The following is a 19,192-nucleotide window of genomic DNA, read 5'->3' as shown; positions in this document are numbered from 1 at the left end:
ATCAGATACCGGCTCAAAGAACGTCTACAAAACAAACTGAAACAAGAGGGAACAGCGAGATTAGAGCTGCTGTCCCAGAGGTGAACGAGACAGGATGAATGCTTGATGAAAAAAACCCAAAACATTACACAAGAGCAAGGCACATAAACAAACACTGTGTTTTTTCTCTCTCTCGGTTTGGTGCGCCCGTTTGAGTCTATGTGCATGTATATTGAGGCATGAGTGTGTGAGTGAATATTTGGCCATAGTAAAAAATGTTTTTGTGAGTGGCGTCCCAGCAGGACAGAGCTGTGTGCCAGCACAATACTGGTTGCAAAACCTGGACAAAGGTCTTGCTGGGAGGGACTACATGAAAAAGAACGAGGGGAAAAAAAAGAAGAAACGTTCAGGTACACCAAAAGAAAATGTTTGGGTGATGGAGAATGAGAGCAAAGGAGGGGAAAAAAAAGAGTAAAGAGAGAATGATAGGAGAAGTAGAAGAGGAAGAAAGATGGGGGGATTTGGCCCTCCTCTGTAGGTCTTGGTATCTCCAGTGAGCAGCACTGGGCCTCAACAGACCACAGAGAGAGAGGTGGATGGGAAGGAAACACAGAAGGTAGTGGATGAGAAATTTCTTGCGCTGGCTGGCTGGCTGTCAGACACCTGCCTGCGACTCACCACCCTCCTGCTACTCTCCCCCTCTCCGTCCAGTGGGGAGGAATGAGTCTGGGCAGAAAGAGAGGCTGTTAAGAAAGAAAGGATTCAGGAGAAAGCGATGGGGTTTCCAGGTAATGATGTGCGAGGGCTAAACACAGACACGGTTTTCGAGAGAAAGAGAGCTGGAGGGGGCAGATAGCTCTTGATAGGCAACAGGACACAGGTGTATGAGAGAGGCCTCCCCTCCGCACACACTCCACCTCACTGTCAGAAGGTGATGGTGTATATGAGCGTGTCCAAACTACTGAAGATACTTCACTTCCAATTTCAGTCGACATGCCACTTCTGTCTCAATCTATCTCTCCCGACTGCCTCTTTCAACCTTTGTTGAAATCTCTTTTCTTTTCAGAAGAGCTCCTAGGTCTCCTCTCTCTCTCAAATGTCACTCTATGTTCCCAACAGCATTATTGGTTCACAATAAACCAGTATGAACACATCTTTGTATGAACTCCTCTCCATCACACTGAAGCTATGACTTCCTTTTCAGCATTAGGTAAAGATTGTTTCGTGCAATTATCCTCAGAGACAACATTGTGTCCGTTTTCCTTCCCAACACTGCAGTGTGCATCCGTTTCTCAAGAGCTGGGGTGTGCCTGACAGGTGTTAGATGCACATAGAGCAGTGTCGGCATTTTTTGTTTTTATTTGGAAATTAGTGTTCAGCTGTAGCATGTGTGCACCTTACAAAACTTTGCCTCTGGCTTTTTTTGTTGTTTTTTAAAAAAATTTTTCTCCACATGATGAACGTGAAAAAAAAACAAAACAAAACAAAAATCTTAGATTTGCTGGGGTTAGTATACTCTGCTTGTGTTTCACAGAGCTTTGTCAGGTTATTGCGACTAGTTTGTAGGTCTACAGTAACTTGTCCATAATAATCCCCAGGGATTCTGCGTAGCCTTGCAATATTGTCCAATCACCGCAACTTGGACACTGCAACTTTGAGCAACTTCAGTGGATGCTTGAACTTAAAATTGATGTTTTGTATGTATTAACTTTGTCAGCAAAAATAAAAGATAGCAGTTTACGCTATGGGGAGAAATCAGCATGTTGGCTGATTCCAAATTTCATTTTAAAACCAATATCTGCCGATACTGATGACTTGGTGATATTATGTGCATCCTGAAAACAAAATGCAGCGCGTCCTGTGCTGAACACAAAGAAAGGAGAAAGTGGGCCGGTTTTCTGAAGGATTTGGGGTGAGGGTTTTCCATTTAAATTAATACTATACACCTTTAAAGATATACTATGTCAGATTTATCATAATCCCCTCATTGTTCACTTATGACCACTAGATGTGTGTGGGGTTTTTTTTCTGTAAGGACTTTGCCCTCTGTCTGTATTGTCTACTTTTCTCTTATTTTCTCTGTTTAGGACATTTATTGGAGTGTACCCTTAAAGTGCTTAGTTGAGGTCGGGGCTTTTTGAAAAGTAAGTGACCAGCTGTCAGACCATAAGCAGCAGGCATCAGAGAGCAACAGCTTCTAAAAACGCAACTGTAGCAAGGTGAAACACCAAAAAAGAGTGAATCTGGGGCTGTCTTTTACCTCCACTTTTGTTGGCAAGCTTAAAAACATAGCAGTGACATATTATCACCTCATAAAGTGTTAACACATCAAGTAGATGTGAGCAACATTAGGCTTCATTGTGTCCAATTTGCACTCTCTTTTAGCTCTGCTTTAGTCTCTTTAGCTAGCTTCAAACTTTGTGTGTCTGCTCTGCTGGACAGGCAGACAGAGTACGGTGGGTTTATCACAGCTTACACACAACCGACTGCCGCAGCTCTTCTGACTGCATCACATCAATGTACTGTAGGTGAGATGTTATTATTACTGTGTGCATTACTTTTAACTGAGTGGGCTCTGGACTGGCCTATAAAGGCTACCACTGTACCACAGGCATTTCACACACGCACAATTCAGCATGGACCTATTGAAAATCCCATCATCTCCAGCCCTCTGCAGCAGATGTAGAGGCATCTACACGCAAGCGGAAAAATGAACACCATCTCTTTTTTTATGTGCAGCAGTGTGTGGATTGAATGGCAAACTTACACAGTGTGAGAAAAAAACCCATATTGGAGCTACAATTCTGTGTGCTGGATCAAATCAATCCATTTTCACAGCAGCTTTACTAGCACAGCCTACAAGCCTGACACGCAAATGCTACTGAACCAGTAGCCCACTTTTCTGCTTGGACTTCTTTTCTCTTTCCTACACGGATCCTGAATGGAGGATAACAGTTATGACAGGAAAAGCCTTGTGGGGCTAGTGCCAGAAACAAACTGTTATCCCTGTGTGCATAGTGAAACAAAGAAAATGAAGTTCTGCAGACGATAAATTTAGATGCACTGATTACACGGTGGAGGGCTGTGGCTAATGCATGCAATAAAAGCTGGATAAATGTGTGTTAACATAAGGTGCCACCACAGATTTGATATGATTTTCTCATGTAAATGCTCATTTCCACAGCTTTTTTTTTTTTTTACAAATACTAATCATTGCTTTATGAAACACAGAATGAGAAAGAGCCTCAGTTGGGTTTATAAATGTGAATGGAGTACTGCCACTAGACTACATGCAGCATAATGTGAACAGTGCTGTGTGTGTTTCTATTATCTGTACCTGTGCAGGCTGATCTCATGAGGGAAGAAAGCACTCAGTTCACTCGCTGGCGGAGAGGTCGTTTTCTCCAAACAGCTTTCCCAGACTCATTGTCATGGAGTTCAGCTACTTCCATTGTCCCACTAGGGATCGAGGAAAAGATGAGATTTAAAAAAAAAAAAAAAAACAGTGCATGGTGAAAAAGCGTTGACAGCAGGGAAGGCACAAGATAAAATACTAATAAAGGTCTAGAAACAGATGATGCACAAACTGTACTTGTAAATATAATGATCGTCAAAAATGTCTTTCTTGTTTGTAAGCTGTCAAGATTTGCAAGACAAAATTGAAAAAGTATTAAAAATAATTAGAATTAGAGAGTTGCTTTTAAATGAACATCTGCCTCATTTTATCAGAAGGTAGCAGAGGGTGTGCATATTTCTCACATCGAGTGACAAAAAAAAAAATGAGGGCACGATAATAATGTGCTAAAAAAAAAGCTGTACAAATTGGGAGAGGAAAAAAAGTCAAAGGTGGAGATACATGTACACAAAGGCTTGTTGCAGTGTGATCATATCACGAAGATAACTGGCTTGTTTGTTAGCTACTAAGGTTTGAATGACAAAAAACATAATGCGCTGTAATTTAACAGCAGCTATCTGAGGAACATCTGCTGCGCTTTGTCTGAAGTTGCAGAGTGGGGATCATTAGTGACAAAAACAGGAGTTCACGGATAAAAAAATAAGTTGCTATAGAACAAAAGGCGGCAGAAGTGAAACATATTAAAGGCTTTGTGAGATTTGTAATAACAAATTGTGTTTTTCAGATCATGTCGCTGATAAGTCGCTTGAAATGTGAAAAAGACACTTCAGGAACAGATGCTTTTATTTATTGGCAGGTTACCGTCTGTTCCTGTAAGACTTTTTTTTGTTGTTGCATTAGCTGGAGAAGATAACATTGCAAGCAAGGATTATCACATGACACCTATGTGATAACATAATGGAAATACGACTTGCTGCAAGTTTAATTTCTTTCATTGTTTGATGTGTGACATTCATAAATGTTTAGGCGGTCAGTGTACAAGCCTACACTGCTTCCAGCTCTATCAAGTAAAATCCTAGCAATGTTTTCAAGGGAGGAAGGAAGGGAGCCAATCTTCGACAAGGTGTGTCTTGATGTTGCAGTTACCTTTCCTTTTAACAAGTACTTTTAGCACGTTTCTCATATTCCCAGAGGCAAAAAATAAAATGAATACAGGAGAAAATGACTGGTCTGAGGATGCAGCGCCTTTTAAAAAGTAAATGTGTGTGTGTGTGTGTGTGTGTGTGTGTGTGTGTGTGTGTGTGTGTGTGTGTGTGTGTGTGTGTGTGCTGTTTGGGTGCACACGCATGCACATGTGGGTGGGACAGGTTCGGGAATAGAAGGTATCTAAGTAGAGACAGAAGCAAGAGAGAGGAAGAGAGGGAGACAGATAATGAGAACCAGGGGGAGGTGATGCTGGCATGGGGAGAGGAAGATAGAGACCAGAAATAGACATGCAAAGAGCAAGGTGTTGAGTCAGAAAATGAAAGAAGAGATGGCAGGCATGGAAGGAGGATGGGAGAGAAGGAGGGAAGTAGGGAGAAAGTGGGAGGAGGAGGTGGGAAAATGCACAAGGAAGATGGAGGGACAGAGAGAAGGGAGAGAAGGAAATGAAAAATGGAAAATAGGAGATGTTGAGTGGGAAATGAAGAAGAAAGAGAGAGAAAATACAAGGAAAATTGTTAGGGAATGAAAGCAAGGAAGAGATACTAAGAGTGAGATGTAGGGAGGAAGGAGATGGAGAGAGGGAGAAAGAGACACAAATAGACGTGAGGTTGAGTCACACTGGGAACCTAGAACAAGCTGAAAGCATACAGAATTACAGCAGGAACCGCAGGGAGCATCACACACACACAATCCTTTTGCATATGTGATGTTGCGATGCATTTCTCAAGTACAGAATGAGAAAGCAAGGGCAAGAGTCCTTTTAAAATGCTCAAAGATAAAAGGAAGAAGGAGGAAGAGATGAAGATGGAGGTTAAGCAGGTGAAACACAACATGCTCAGAGTGATGAGCACTTTAGCTTGCATACAAAATGCACACAAACACACACAAACTTTTAAATGGAGGTTAAGTCTTCCTTTTCTAACCTTATTTTCTATTAATAACAGCATCTGGAATTGCTACACAAGAAGTGAGAGAAACAGATGAGGAAGAGGCGACAGTGATGATAGCCATGGAGGGAAGAGGAGAGTTAGACCATAGTGTGTGTTGTGTGTGTTTATGCCCTAGAGAGGCATCAGCCAGCAGCAGCAGCCAGCTGAGGCGACAGCAAACGGCAAAGTTCCGTCACAAACATATTGTCACTAGAAAGCACCGGTAAGCAGCGGCAATTAGCGCTGCCATCCCTTCCTGAGCGGGAGTGTTTCCATGTGAGCGACAACTCCCAGTTAATACAGTTGTGAGTGTGTTTGTGTATATAGATTCATATACGAGCGGGGCATGAGCATATATTTATAGTTAAAGTCTTAACTTGTTCATTCGTGTGTGACGATTGGTAAAGTGCGTTTGCCTCTACAGTATCTCGGGGGTTCATTTAAAACACTGCAAGGCGTCACTGTGAGCCAGTCAAGTGTATCTGTGTGTGACTTGATTGTCTCAGGGCCCGAAGAGACACAACATCCAGATAAAGCTGGATCAACATATGTGACTAAAACAAATAGTAGAATATGGGAAGACAAGGGAGGGAAGTGAAAGAAAGCATGAAAGAGAGATAGTAAGTGAGAGTGGAAAGAGACAAATGACAGACAACATAGATATCTAGTGTCGGTGGAAAATCTTGTTGGACATTTGTGAACCGACAATTGAACCACTAGATTGTTTACAATTTTGCGTGAATGCTGCTGTCACACTGATTGTCCAGCGGAGCCTGTTCAAACTTTAAAACTTTGTAAAGAAAATAAAACAAATTGTCTTATATGTGTACTGAACGGCCGAATCCGATTCGACTGACATGATTCTGAGTTGAATACAGCTAGAGTGTACAGTAAAATGCAAAACGCATTAAGGCTGGGCGATATGGGCCGAAAATTGTATTGCAATATTTTTAGGTTAAATCACGATTAACTATATATCTAAATAAGTCCATTTTTGATCAATAATCATTAACAATACTTTATATATTATGACTAAATGGGTAAAGGCGAGTATTAAAACAAGTAGATCCGTCTGATAAGTTCAGAAAAACACATCACTTTACTGTAATGCAACCTCAAAAATCAGGAAAAAACACAATTAATTCCGTATCACGATATAACAATATTCAGCATCTAAGATGATATATAGCCTTAAATCATGATAGGATATATTATCTTTTTATTGCCCAACCCTACAATGCGTGTTGATTATTAATTTCTCTTTGAGACAATTCCTGCATGGTTCATGTGATGGTAAAATAAACATTACTAAAAAAAAAGCTGAAAGTCAGCTTGTTAGGTTCAAACACCTTTGTTCTTTAAGCGCTGAACTTATGAGCCAACACAACAACAAAAAAAAAGAATAAATAATAACTTCCTTAATGAATAAATACATCTGAAATACTGAATATCAAACCTTAAGTTATAAATATCTAAAAAATATATATATGTAAAAAAACAACAACAAAATAAAAAAGCTGGTTGACAGTATTTTTTTTTTTTTTTTTTACTTTAAATTTTTCTTCAAATTCAACCTAAGACAGGGCGACCTTTAGCTCACCAGGTAGAGTATGCCCCCGGGTTTGATTCCGACCGACAGCCCTTTGCTGCGTGTCATCCCCATCTCTCTCTACCACCTTTCCTGTCTCTACTCTGCTGTACTTACATTAAAAGGCATAAAAAAAATTTTTTTTAAAATGAAAAAAATAAGTCAAAAAGTCAACCTGAGATTTGCAGGTACACAATGACCTTGCCTTGACTTTGCGTATGAAGCCTCCATGCAAAATGGTGAGATGGGCAGTGTATGTTACTTGTATTTTGTTGTCAAAATTCTCAAAATAATTTTACCATGATTGATAAAACATAAAAAATAGTACAAAGTCTTAGCTTAGTATATGGCTGGACTGTATATGAAACACTACAGGGCTTTTAATTTGGAATGAGAGCTTTTCATTTGGAACAGGAAGCAGTGGCATTCATTTAGTCATGGACCCATGGACTTTTGTTCCAATGCTATAATGCTATAGTGCTGGACCCACCCAAAAAATTATATAAATACATGTTAAAATGAAGACACTTAGCAGAAGGGGCCTGACTTTCTCTGGAGCTGCGCTGCTGATGACACTTGACACACTTTCTTTGAATCGTAAATCGAGCCTTCATTTTCCCAGGAGATTATACCCGCTGGAAGACAGGATTGCATGGTTAAAGCGAGGCTTACAGAAAACCAATCTAAACGCAGATGGAGTCATTATTCAATAGTCATTACATTGTGCAATTAACATTTACTGCATAATGAAAAGTCGAAACAAAAAGTTTTCTATTTCCACTCAAAGTCTGTCCTTTGTCTTTAAAACCGTTTCACAGGTGTACCGCACTGCTTACATGCTGCTGTTAGTTGGACGTTAAAGAAGCCACTGCGCTTTTCAGAAACCAAAAGACACCATACAGTGAACACTCCTCTTTCACTTGAAGTAAGACTGTTAAAAACTCTGGGTGCGCCCCTTTAAAATCGGAGAGTCAAACCATCAGTCAGAGCCCTCAGTAGATGAAGAGTGTATCAAGTTGAGCGATCAGTTTTTTTGTTTTGTGCTTGTCAGTGTGCTACAGATTTTGCTGCTGAGTGAGTTCTCTTGATCATACTACTCTTCGGTATAGGAAGTAGCGGCTGCACAGACAGTGGCACAGAGGAGAAAAGACACTGTACAGTAAGGCTCTGAGATAACGTTATCTATTCTCTTCTGCTTAGATGTGGTCAATTTACAGCTCTGGCTTTTGTTTTATCGCTAGTATTGTCAAAAAATGTTGTTGCACACTACTGATCTGTCGTAAGGGTTGTTAGCTTATTCATGTAATAGAGTATATTATACTATAGTACGTGAATGCTGCTGTCACACTGAACATCCCACTGATGTGTTCAAAGTTTAAAACTTTGGATGGAAAAAATATGAATAGTATATGACTATGTAAATATGAATAATAGTACATATGAATACGTATTTACCGTCTGAATCTAATTCGACGGACACAATTCTAAATCACGTGTAGACTGAAATGATTTTGTTATTGTAAGTGCAAACTAGAGGGCGACCAATATCAGTATTTCATGGCAGATAGTTCTGAATGAGACCGAAAAAACGACATTTGGAACCGATATGCATTAACAATAACAATAATATTTGTCGAAATTTTGGTTTATAACAAACTCTAACACAAAACTTTGTTTAAATGCCTTTAGCAAAGTTTAATTAAAACAGAAACTTTCATCATCATATAAAGCAAGTTCCCTGCAACTTTTTTAATAAAGTTCAGTGAAAATTTACATTAAAAAGAATGAATAAAAATAGAACCCTGAGGTTTTAAAAAGTAAAAGTTCCTCCCATGCTAATACTTTCTTTGCATGTATTGCAGACTGTTGGTTGAGTGTAATATGCACTCTTATTTATTAACTAATTTTATCAGCAATCATTAAAATAAAACACAGATACAGATAATCTGCAAAATGCCAAATATCAGTCCCAATAATTGGCCAAGCAGATAATATGGTGAACCTTAGTGCTAAACAACAAAAATCTACATGTAGGGTTTAAAAAGTCAATTTACAAATTTCTAAAGTTTTTTTTTTAAGGAAAAGTGCAAAAACACTTCCTCTGAACATCGCATGGAGTGTATTGTGACAATTCTCATCTCAAGTTCAGTCACTCGCTGTATGACAGGGTGTGCCACTTCCTCATCCGTCTCTCTCACTTAGACTTTCTTAGACTCCATGTCAACAAGATGATTCGCATTGGTGCTTTAATCCTCCACACTTGGCCCACCCGATCCATTTAAAACACTCACAAATACTCACACACATAGTGCTAGACTCCCTTGAAGCGGTAAGGGTGGTAGAAAGCAAAGGAGCTCTTAAAACTCATTAGAGGGGGGGAAGGCCCACTGCAGATGATGAGATACACTCAATTAAACAGGATAGGGTTCTACTGTGCCCAAGGGAGCCATGCTAAACCAGTAGGAAGAAAAAAACATGAGAGGGAGAAGATTTGTAATATCTTTGGTGTGTGTGATGATGCCTGTGTGTGCGAGATGAGCATCATAGAGTTGACAGAAACATCTGAATGTTTGGCAGTCTGTGTATGATGTGTGTCAAGTGTTTACGTGTGTGTGTGTGTGTGTGTGTGTGTGTGTGTGCTGGATGAGCTACAGACCCCCCCAGGGACGGCGGATGTGATCATATGTTGACGACGCATCCTGATAGGTGTGATAAATGCTTCAACACGCCTGTGTCAAAGTGAAGGGTGTGTAATTTCTTAGAAGGGCCCCTCGGGGACGGATGTTGCGATATTCATAGTAAATGAGAAATGGATGGACAGTATAAGAGAGAAAGAAGGAGACAGAGGATCATGGGGGAATTGGGAATACAGGCAGATAAAAACAAATAGAGCCTATTAGTCAAACAGACAGACACTTACTCTAAGCTAATGACAGGGAGCTGTAATCTACAGCCAATCTGGATGGCAGAGTGGATGCTGATCAATACTTCTGATTATTTGCTCAAGTCATTGATTCGATTGATGGTTTGATTTGTAAAATATCAGACTTTGAAATTATACAAAAAACAATTAAAATAATTGCAATCAAAGGTAGCAAAATCCTCACATTTGAGGCTTTTAAACATTTAGCACTTTTACATTAAAAATGATTTAAATCTTAATGTTACCTTATTTTTTGTCAATCAACAAATTGTTTCAACTCTACAACCCATATTCAAAAAAAGTCAAGATGCTGTGTAAAACAAAAATAAAAACAGAATGCAATGATTTGCAAATCCTTTTTGACTTACATTCGATCCAAACCATTACAAAGACCAACATTAATGTTTTGGTTTTTTTTAAATAAATATACACTCATTTGATGCCTGCAACATGTTCCAGAAGAGCTGGGAGAGGGATATATTTACCACTATGTTACATCACCTTTTCTTTTAACAACATTCAGTAAGCATATGGGAACTGAGGACACTAATAATTTGAGTTTCTGAAAGTGAATTTCTTTGCCATTCTTGCTTGATCTATGCTGTCAGTTGCCCAATAGTCTGGGGTCTCCACTGTTATATTTTGTGCTTCCTGATTTGCCCCACATTATCAATTTGAGACAAGTCCTCACTGCAGGCAGGTCATTTTAGTACCTGCACTCTTTTACTATGGAGCCACGCTGTTGTAACACATCCAGAATGTGGTTTGGTATTGTCTTGCTGGAATAAACAAACAAACAAACAAAAAAACAATTAAGTTTATAAGTTTGAACATCAAACATCTTGTCTTTGAACTGTATTCAAATAAATGGCCAATCATTGTATTCCATTTTTATTTTTGTTTCACATGTCACAACTTTTTTGGAATTAGGGTCGTACTTTTACTGTTGTTTTATGCGTGGTGCTGTAATAAATTTTATAACAGGCATCCTATTTATAGGTTCTTCATATGTTTTGTATGTGTATCTTAATCTGTAGACTAATATCTGAAGTTATCAAATAACTGTGGTGCAGTAAAAAGTAAACTATTTCCCACTGTCATGTAGAAAGGTAAAAGTATAAAGAAGCATAAAAAGAAAATACTTAAGTAAAGTAACAGTTCCTCAAATTTGCAATTAATCAGGTAAATAGACCAGGTTTTGTCGGCATTTTCCGAAAGGATCCCAGGTGGCGAGTTTATTCTCTAGCCCTGGGAGCCAGTCTGTTTAAAATCTCATACAGCTCGTGTCCTGTGGAGACCCACCAGCAATAGGCCCACAAACTATTTCTGGATCCAGCCGGAGTGGAAGAAAGAGGTCAGCTCCCAGTGAAGCTGACAAGATAGGTCACACATTGTCTTTTCCAAGAACTTGATGTTCTCCCCCAGGCAGAAGTCTTGGCTTTTTAAATGCATTTATTTTGGTGATTGTGATAAATATTCAGCCACGTCACTGCACTTAATACTAGCCCGATACCTATGTGTGTACTTTTAGTATCCTCTGGTTTACTTTACCGTGACTTGGTAAATTGGAGACAACAGGAAAAGAAGCTGACCAAATAAATACACAGCTAAACTCAGTGACTTTACTGTAAAAGACATTTCAAACACACTTGGTCTTTCTCATGGTATACCATGGGAGACATTATCCAGGTCTTGACAAAGCAGGACCAAGTGTGGTTGAAATGTTTGTCACATCAAATATATTTCACAATTCCCTTAGGTGTAGTCTTATTTTTATGGTGATCTTTGTGATGGTGTATGTACCGAAGATCAACATTTCTGGCAGATGAATCAGCTAGATATACCACTTTATAGAATGTAACATACAAACAAGTTTTTATTCTCTATAAAAGTTAAGAGAGTTATCTTCAGACAAGCAAATCAAAGAGAGAGCAGGGGAGGACAGACACAGGAATAAGAAAAAAGGACAGGGTCAGAATGTCGGCAGAGTTAAAAAATAAATGGTACAGATGCTGACTGAGGTACAAAAGCGACCACAGAGACAGATAGACGGCTGCCTGACAGTGAGCCAGACAAACAGACAGGAGGAGTTGAACCACACAGCAGGTGGCGTTTAGCCGCTCCCAGAGCCTCCACACAGAGAGAGGAAAGACGTCTCCAGTAGCAGATTCTGATCGAGGTGGAAATGAGTAACCAGTGGAGCCTGTCAGAGCAGATGGCTGAGAATCCATTAGCTAATAGTGGAGGAGCCTCCCAGCCAAACTAATGACGCCCTCATTACTACGCTGCACGCGCTCCCGCCCAGCCAATGGACTCTGGCTGGGCCTTTGTCTGGACTGGGATGCACAAACACACATACACACACACACGCATATGGATACATACACACTATGCTTGAGCATGCATCTGCACAAATGTCTACAGACATGGTCACACACACATGGAGGAGTGCATGCACGCACAAATACGCAGCAATAATGTGATGTTTGCAGGGAGAGGCTGCATTTTGTGAGTTAAAAAGACAAAAATGTGTGGACTGAGACACTATCCCATCCATCTATCCATCCTCCTGCACACATGACTGCCACCTCAAAATATGCCATCTGCTTTTCACAGCACGGAGAGATGAAAAACGAAGCAGAGATGAAAAACGCAATATCACAGCTGCATAAATAATTTAGCCCGTGTGTGCTCTGCATGTGATAATGCACAGCTATTCATTCACCTATCTGTTATCACCTGTGTTTATAAACACACTGGGGCACATGCTGATGGGCATGCAGAGGCGTGAGTCACAAAACCCACTGCAAGCTAAAGATGCAACCACATAGACACACGGGCAAAGAGACAAGGACAAAGGTGAGACGGCTGATGCAGTGACAGCAGTGTTGTCTAAATATTGTTGAACTCTACTGAGCATTCAGGTTCAGCAATGGTAAGAGGTGTTTATGTATTTTTTAGTGCTACAATGAATATTAAAAGGAGCTGACAGCTCTCAGGACAAGCTTTGCGTTTCATTTTGGATCTACCTACTCAGAAGAGGATTCACCTTCTTGGTATTTTGCAGTCAACAGAAATAAATAACAGAAACAACACAGGTATGCAGTCAAAAGACAATACAACAATAGTTCTGTGCAGGAATGCTGATCTCACTAGCTTACTTACTTTGCTGTAGTGTATAATAGGTGTTTCCGCAGCGGGGAAGTCCTGAGTGATTCCACTGAGCAGAGGCAGGTCACCTGAGGTCATCTTCTTAATGTCCATGTCCTTCGTAGCCATTAGCAGGTTCTGAGGACAAAGAGACAAGGGTAAATTCAAGCATAATTCAACTTGCCGATGTTAGACCAGTGCAGCTACTATAGGTTTAAAGGTGCTCGTTCACCTACAGTGTATTAGCATTTGGTTGTGTAGACAGACGATAAACTAAAGGAGAGATGACAGCACAGCTTGAGTTCACATTCCAGCTAATGCAGTCACAGCAACTGCCTGCTATTCCCATGCAAGTTTGTCCTAGACCACTCAGCCATCAGGGCAACCCCACCGAGAGAAAGTTGACAGCAGCTTGCATGACTAATATTACTTTGAAATGCAAGCTAATAGGCTTTTAAACAATAGTGACATTTTGGGGTAAAAAAAACTGAAGAATGTGACAACCAGTGTCTGCTGTTAGTGAATGATTCGCTCACATTGCCCCCCCACCCCAAAAAAAAAAAAAAAAAAACTGAAGAAAAGATTTTGTGATCAGGTACAAAATGATGAGGTCTTTTCAAGTTTGCTGTTTCAAGTTTTTGCCCCCTCTTTGATACATTTTTGATCACAGCAAGTTCCCCAGTGGGGTGTTAGGCACACATTTTCCTGGTGTCAAGCCTTCATCTACAGGCACTGTCTCATCAACTCCCGGTATGACTCAGTGTGCACAATCCTGTGTTTGTTAGCGCGTGTGTGTGTGTGTGGAGGCGGGCCACTTTCACAACAGAGCCTGGAGGACAAGGAGAAGCAAAGGGAGGGGACGGTAGTCCTAGTGTAGAGAGTCTGACTGGCAAAAGATGAGAATATGAGGTCAGGTAAGAGGTGAGTAGAGATGTACGCTCCATTCTGCATGTGCCAATTGCCTGTGAGACCTTTCTTTGATCTGTGAGATAGAAGCATGCAATCTGACTGACAAGGTTAGTTTAGGCAGTCTGGTGGAGCCAAAATAAGAGCTGGGTAACGGACACCAGTTGGTGAGCAATGTTCCTTGTGTGTTTTTGTAAGATTTGAACATTGTTTCCTCCACAATTAGTAAGACACTGCCCTGAGCTCTACTGGCTAAAGGCCTTGGCATGCTCCATTTTTTCAGATGCCTTTTTAAAATCTGTCAACCAAAAGAAAAAGAACAAAAGTTACGCAAAAAAACCCTGCACACTGAATCCGATGCATTGTATTGTTCTCTTTGGTGTGAAAAGGTACCTCCCTGGCTGCCTCCACTCTCTCTCCGTGTCTTACATTTGGCACTGCAAATGCATGAAGGGACTGAGGTGTCCTTCCCTCTGTCACTTAACTTGCACTTTTAACTGTCATTGTGTGGTCCACATCCTCCTCCTCATCATCATAATCCACCTGAGTATTAATATGTGACCTGTTTAAAGTGAGCTGTCCGAGTTATGAAATGAAATGATGATTTTTTTTTTATTTTCTTCACCGATGCTTGGTTAAACAACTCTCTCAAGGCTTTTTAGGGATGTATAAACGCAGACAATTGAACCTGTTCCGAAAACTAAAATGACGGACGAGAGTTTCAGAGTCAGTGGGCAAACGTGATTAACACACCACGAGATTGTATATATTTTTTGACATTCGACAATTTCGGATGAATAAAAACAGTCTCAGTGTGCAAAGGCTTCAACATACATACATACATTGCTTCTGGTCTTTGTGTAACTGGAGGGAAAATTGTGTCCTCAGTTGAAGGTCGGGGGGGGGGGGTTAAGTCCACAATATTTTACCTTCGAATGGTGCATTGTTTCTATTTGTTTGTCTATTTGGTTTACATATATTGGGGATTAGATTGAGCATGAGATCTGTCTTTTGCATCACTGCAGTCATGAGTTGAACCTGAATGTAAAACTCTCAGTTTATCAGTCTATCTCTTACCTCTGGCTACATAATTTGGGTAGTGACCAAAACAATAAGGTCATGGATAAAAACAGCTGTAATTCATTTTAACTTCAGGATGTTTGGGCAGACCCTTCAGAGCAAAACATTACCCACATAATTTCTCAAACACATAATGTTTGAACTAAGCAAAGTCCATTCAAAGTTGACGGTGCTGTTGTTGAACTCCACAATGGCCCGGCCAAAATTCCCAGCACGATGCGTGTGTCAGCTTCAGTTTCAAGCTTTGCGGTGAGGAGTGTTACATGAGGCAAGAATACGAATTGTCTTTTGAAAGTCTTTTTAAAAATGTGTTCCTACATTTGCACGTCTGTTCGCTCTTTCTCAACTGTCACGGCAACCCAGTTTGACATGTCTCTACTCATATTGGCTCCTTGAGGAATAAGATGTCTAATTTCACAGGGACAGGAGAGCAGTCACAGAGTTCATACAACCGCGCCATGCTTTTCTGATGTAGAAAGCAGTATGGTGTACTTTGGTTTACATACTTGTTGAAAGTGGGGTATATTTTTGCCGTTAGGGATAGGGGGAGGATTCAGGTGAAGTGTGTCACACCACAGAAAAATAACCACCTAGCCAAATTTGAATCATTAGAGAAAATCATTAAGTATGTAAAATTAGGTTCCAAAATTGTGGGGAAAAAAAGAGCAGTATGAAGCTGAAAGAAGCTGAAAACCTTGTTACAGCTCAATGTTGTGCAATGTTAAAGCTCACAACATTATATTATATACACTTGTTTTCAATTCACCCTCTGTGTGTGAGTAGCTAATTCTCCAAGTTCTACAATTCTCTTGGCTATTTCAGTCTAATAAATACATGAAAAACACCTCTGTTTATTCCACAATCATAAGAATAATAAAAAAAAAAATTAAATCATCTTGCTGCTTTTTTAACAGATTTATGTTTTCTGTCCCCTAATTTAATCATGGCAATGTCAACAATGCTCTCACAAAACACAATGACCCTGTCTTTTCTCTCACAATGATTTTGTCAAGATAATATATTAACTTATGACTGTTCATTAATGATTGTTTGACATTATGATCTATGGATACATTGCTGCTTGATTTTTTTTTTCAAATTATGTCTTTTAAGGTGTCTTTAAGTGCTTTGAAATGCATTGCATTGCAATCCTTTAAATGAAATATTATTATTATGCTATCAATATTAAAATCCTGGACACAGAAAAGGTGGTTTAAATGTCTAACTCCACAATGCAGAACTACACAGGTCCAAGTTATTTCTTATGTTTATAACAAGCATTTATCAGAGAGTATTTAAGAAATCACTGCTTTGCTTTAACTGGACTTTTCCTAAAGGGAAAGCATGGCAATATGCCCTATGAGGCTTTTGAGGGCCTTTGGAATACAAAATGTGTTTGAAAAATTGTTGTTTTAATTAGGAAATGAAGGCTCCATGCCTAACAGCAGATTTGTCAGCTCATTGATTGTAAATAAAATCAACACACAAGGTGAATCTCCTCTGGAGAGCAGCCTTTTCCCATTAGCTTCTGGTGAACATAGATGTTCATGTTTTTTTAATTAAATTGTTACTTAAAGCCTGGGATGAAACAAAAGAGTCGGTGCTGGTGACCAAGACCTACCAATCGTTTTAAAGGCTTGTCTCCAGTAGTATGTCATGAAATCACAAATTTGAGTGTTACATAGTCAAAGTTTGCTTTGAAATCCTCCCTAAGAGTTTGTGAACAGCCCTTATTACCCTTATTTGTACTAATGGAGGTTTTAACGTGCCTGTAGCAAATGTTGAAGCTCCCAGTACATTTAGAAAACAGAAACTGACCTCTTCATTAGCAGCACTGAGAAAAGAGCACAGATTCTTCCCAGCGTGGCGGAGCAAGGAGGTGTCGGCATGCAGGCCAAATCATAGTGGTACTGTTTAGACAGCTGCCCCTTCACCAGGGAGTACAGGGTGAACACCTTCTTAGCCGGGAGCTAAAGAGCAGAGAGACAGGTGAAGGAGAGGGTGAGAGAGGGATGAAGACATACAAGGTGACAAGAGTAAGAAGTATATATAAACACACAAAGAAGAGACAAAAACAGAACAATCAAGAGAGAACAAAGAAGAAGTATAACAGGAGAAGGGTGAATTATACAAGGTTGTCAGCTTTGGATAAATAGGATCAAAATTTGCAGTATGAACCAGAGATGAGCCAGGGTGACTGAGAAGGGCAGTGTGCCAGTAAAGCATGTCATGAAACACAAATCCATCAATTCCTATTCCCTGCCTCGGTGAACTTCAAAGACAGGTCTCAAATCATGCCTCCATTCAGCCATAGAGTTGGCTTGCATTGCAGCATGAAGAGTAAAATGTGGGCTGAGCATGGGAGAGTGCAAGTCTGCCTGTGCAGTATGTGGATATGCACTCAGGATGTCCCAGCGTGGAGTTCTTTAAGCCCTATTTTTGGAAGTTTAAGTGCTTATATGTCTGTGTTTGTACCGCATGTACAAGCTCTGTTTAAAATATGATACACCTAATACACTTAAATGTACATACAGACTGGTTTAACATGTACTGTTATTTTCCAAAAATACTTGGAATAACAGTTTTAAGACTTCACTTTTTCCAGACGACATATTTTGTCCATGTAAATAGTTTATTTGTGTGTGTACCTGAGGACGGGGGGAAAAGTGACAGGGAGTACTATATGTCTGAGAGAAAGAAAAAAAACTGACACATATTTCATTCAGTATGCAGGACTCCTGGGCCACTATGTCAGTTTGTTCTCATCAAAACCTGCTCCATGCAGCTCATGAGGGGCAGCAATGTGTGCAGACACACACACACACATGCACACGGACACATGCGTACACAACACGGCTGTCACACTAGGCAGCGCAGATGACGGGCTTGTGGGAGGCAAATCCACCTCCGTTCTGTTCCCGCTCAAAGAGTAGTCAGAGAGCTCCCAAACCAGGCCAAAGCACGCCGAAGTAGGCCAGTCCTGGGACCAAAGTCTCCTGCAGTGCCAAGACGGTTTTCTTCTACCAACAAGAGCTAAATCCTGGTCTTGTCAGCACCTGGCAACTTGTAAAAGGTGGGTGTGCATTGGTATTTTTGAGAGTTTGTGCGTAAGAATACATCCCAGTGTATTTCAGACGGATCTTAAAGCTTTGGTTTTTTTAAGCTAAAATCATTTAGGTTTCAGTAGGCATGGGTGCAATATGAAATTTCATGTTGGGGTTTTCCTATATTGATTAATTTTTATTTCGAAAACATTTTCCCTCCAATCATCAAAAATAACTCTTAAAATGGCTCTAGAACAGGGGTCTTTAACATTTTTCAGGCCATTTTTTAGATAATTTTGGGTATCTCTTGTTTGCCTGTAGCTGCTTAGTCAGCAGCAGTTGCAACATGGCTATGTGCTTTAAGCCTCACCATCTGCACGGGTAACAGTTATCTGATCATTATTGTTGGGTGCTGCATGTCGATTCAAGTTTATGTGTATTTTCAGACATATTTCAATTTAAAAAAAAACTCTGAGGACCCCCTCAGGGTCATGGAACCCCTGTTGTAGACCCAGGCACTAAACATAATGAAATCACTTTGAATATCTTTTTCAGATAGGACACACATATTTCTTTAGCGAATATCATTTTTTAGTGAAGAAAATTTAAGCTTTGTTAAAAAAAAAAACAGGCTTTAAACTACTTGATACAGATTCTGAATTTGCAATCATGTTTTGATATGAAACATGCCAATGCCTAATCAAGATCCTTTGCACTTTTTGAGGTTGGTGTGTATCCAGCCTGTTTTTGCACAGTCCCATTTTTTGCTGGCTGCCGAGCAGTCTGTTTGGGTGCTGTTGGACATGATGTTCACGATGCTGCTGATGATGGAAATTCCTCAAGATCAATCAAATCAAGTTATTCTGCTGTTTTTTTTTCTATCGCCACCCACAATAAAATCATATATTATCTCATCCCTCGGTTTAAATAGGGTTTCCTGCTGAGGTTAAAATTGGTTTAGTTTCAGGTAACAGTTTGGCATGTAGCTGTGAGGATTACTGTTTGGGCTAATAAGAGAGGGCATGGTAACCT

The 19,192-nt window shown here is 40.0% G+C and overlaps 1 long non-coding RNA gene across 2 annotated transcripts in view; it reads right to left on the bottom strand.

Moving 5' to 3' along the window:
- Positions 1 to 19,192, bottom strand: part of LOC148185629 (uncharacterized) — a 65,852-nt gene that overhangs the window by 17,647 nt on the left and 29,013 nt on the right. Inside the window, exons 1-2 of one of the 2 annotated variants that reach the window (XR_015775763.1) lie at positions 16,935 to 17,070; positions 13,146 to 13,268 (exon numbers count right to left, since the gene is read on the bottom strand). This is a non-coding gene — a long non-coding RNA (uncharacterized LOC148185629). Of the gene's footprint in view, positions 1 to 13,145; positions 13,269 to 16,934; positions 17,071 to 19,192 lie in introns of those variants that run through there. The other variant, XR_015775762.1, reaches the window with a different exon arrangement.

The sequence above is a fragment of the Plectropomus leopardus genome, chromosome 23 (genome assembly GCF_026936395.1).
Source record: "Plectropomus leopardus strain MGB_pleo_1.0 chromosome 23, ASM2693639v1, whole genome shotgun sequence".
NCBI lineage: Eukaryota > Metazoa > Chordata > Actinopteri > Perciformes > Serranidae > Plectropomus > Plectropomus leopardus.
Note: the sequence above shows the minus strand (reverse complement) of the source record. Positions and strands in the feature narration are given on the sequence as shown.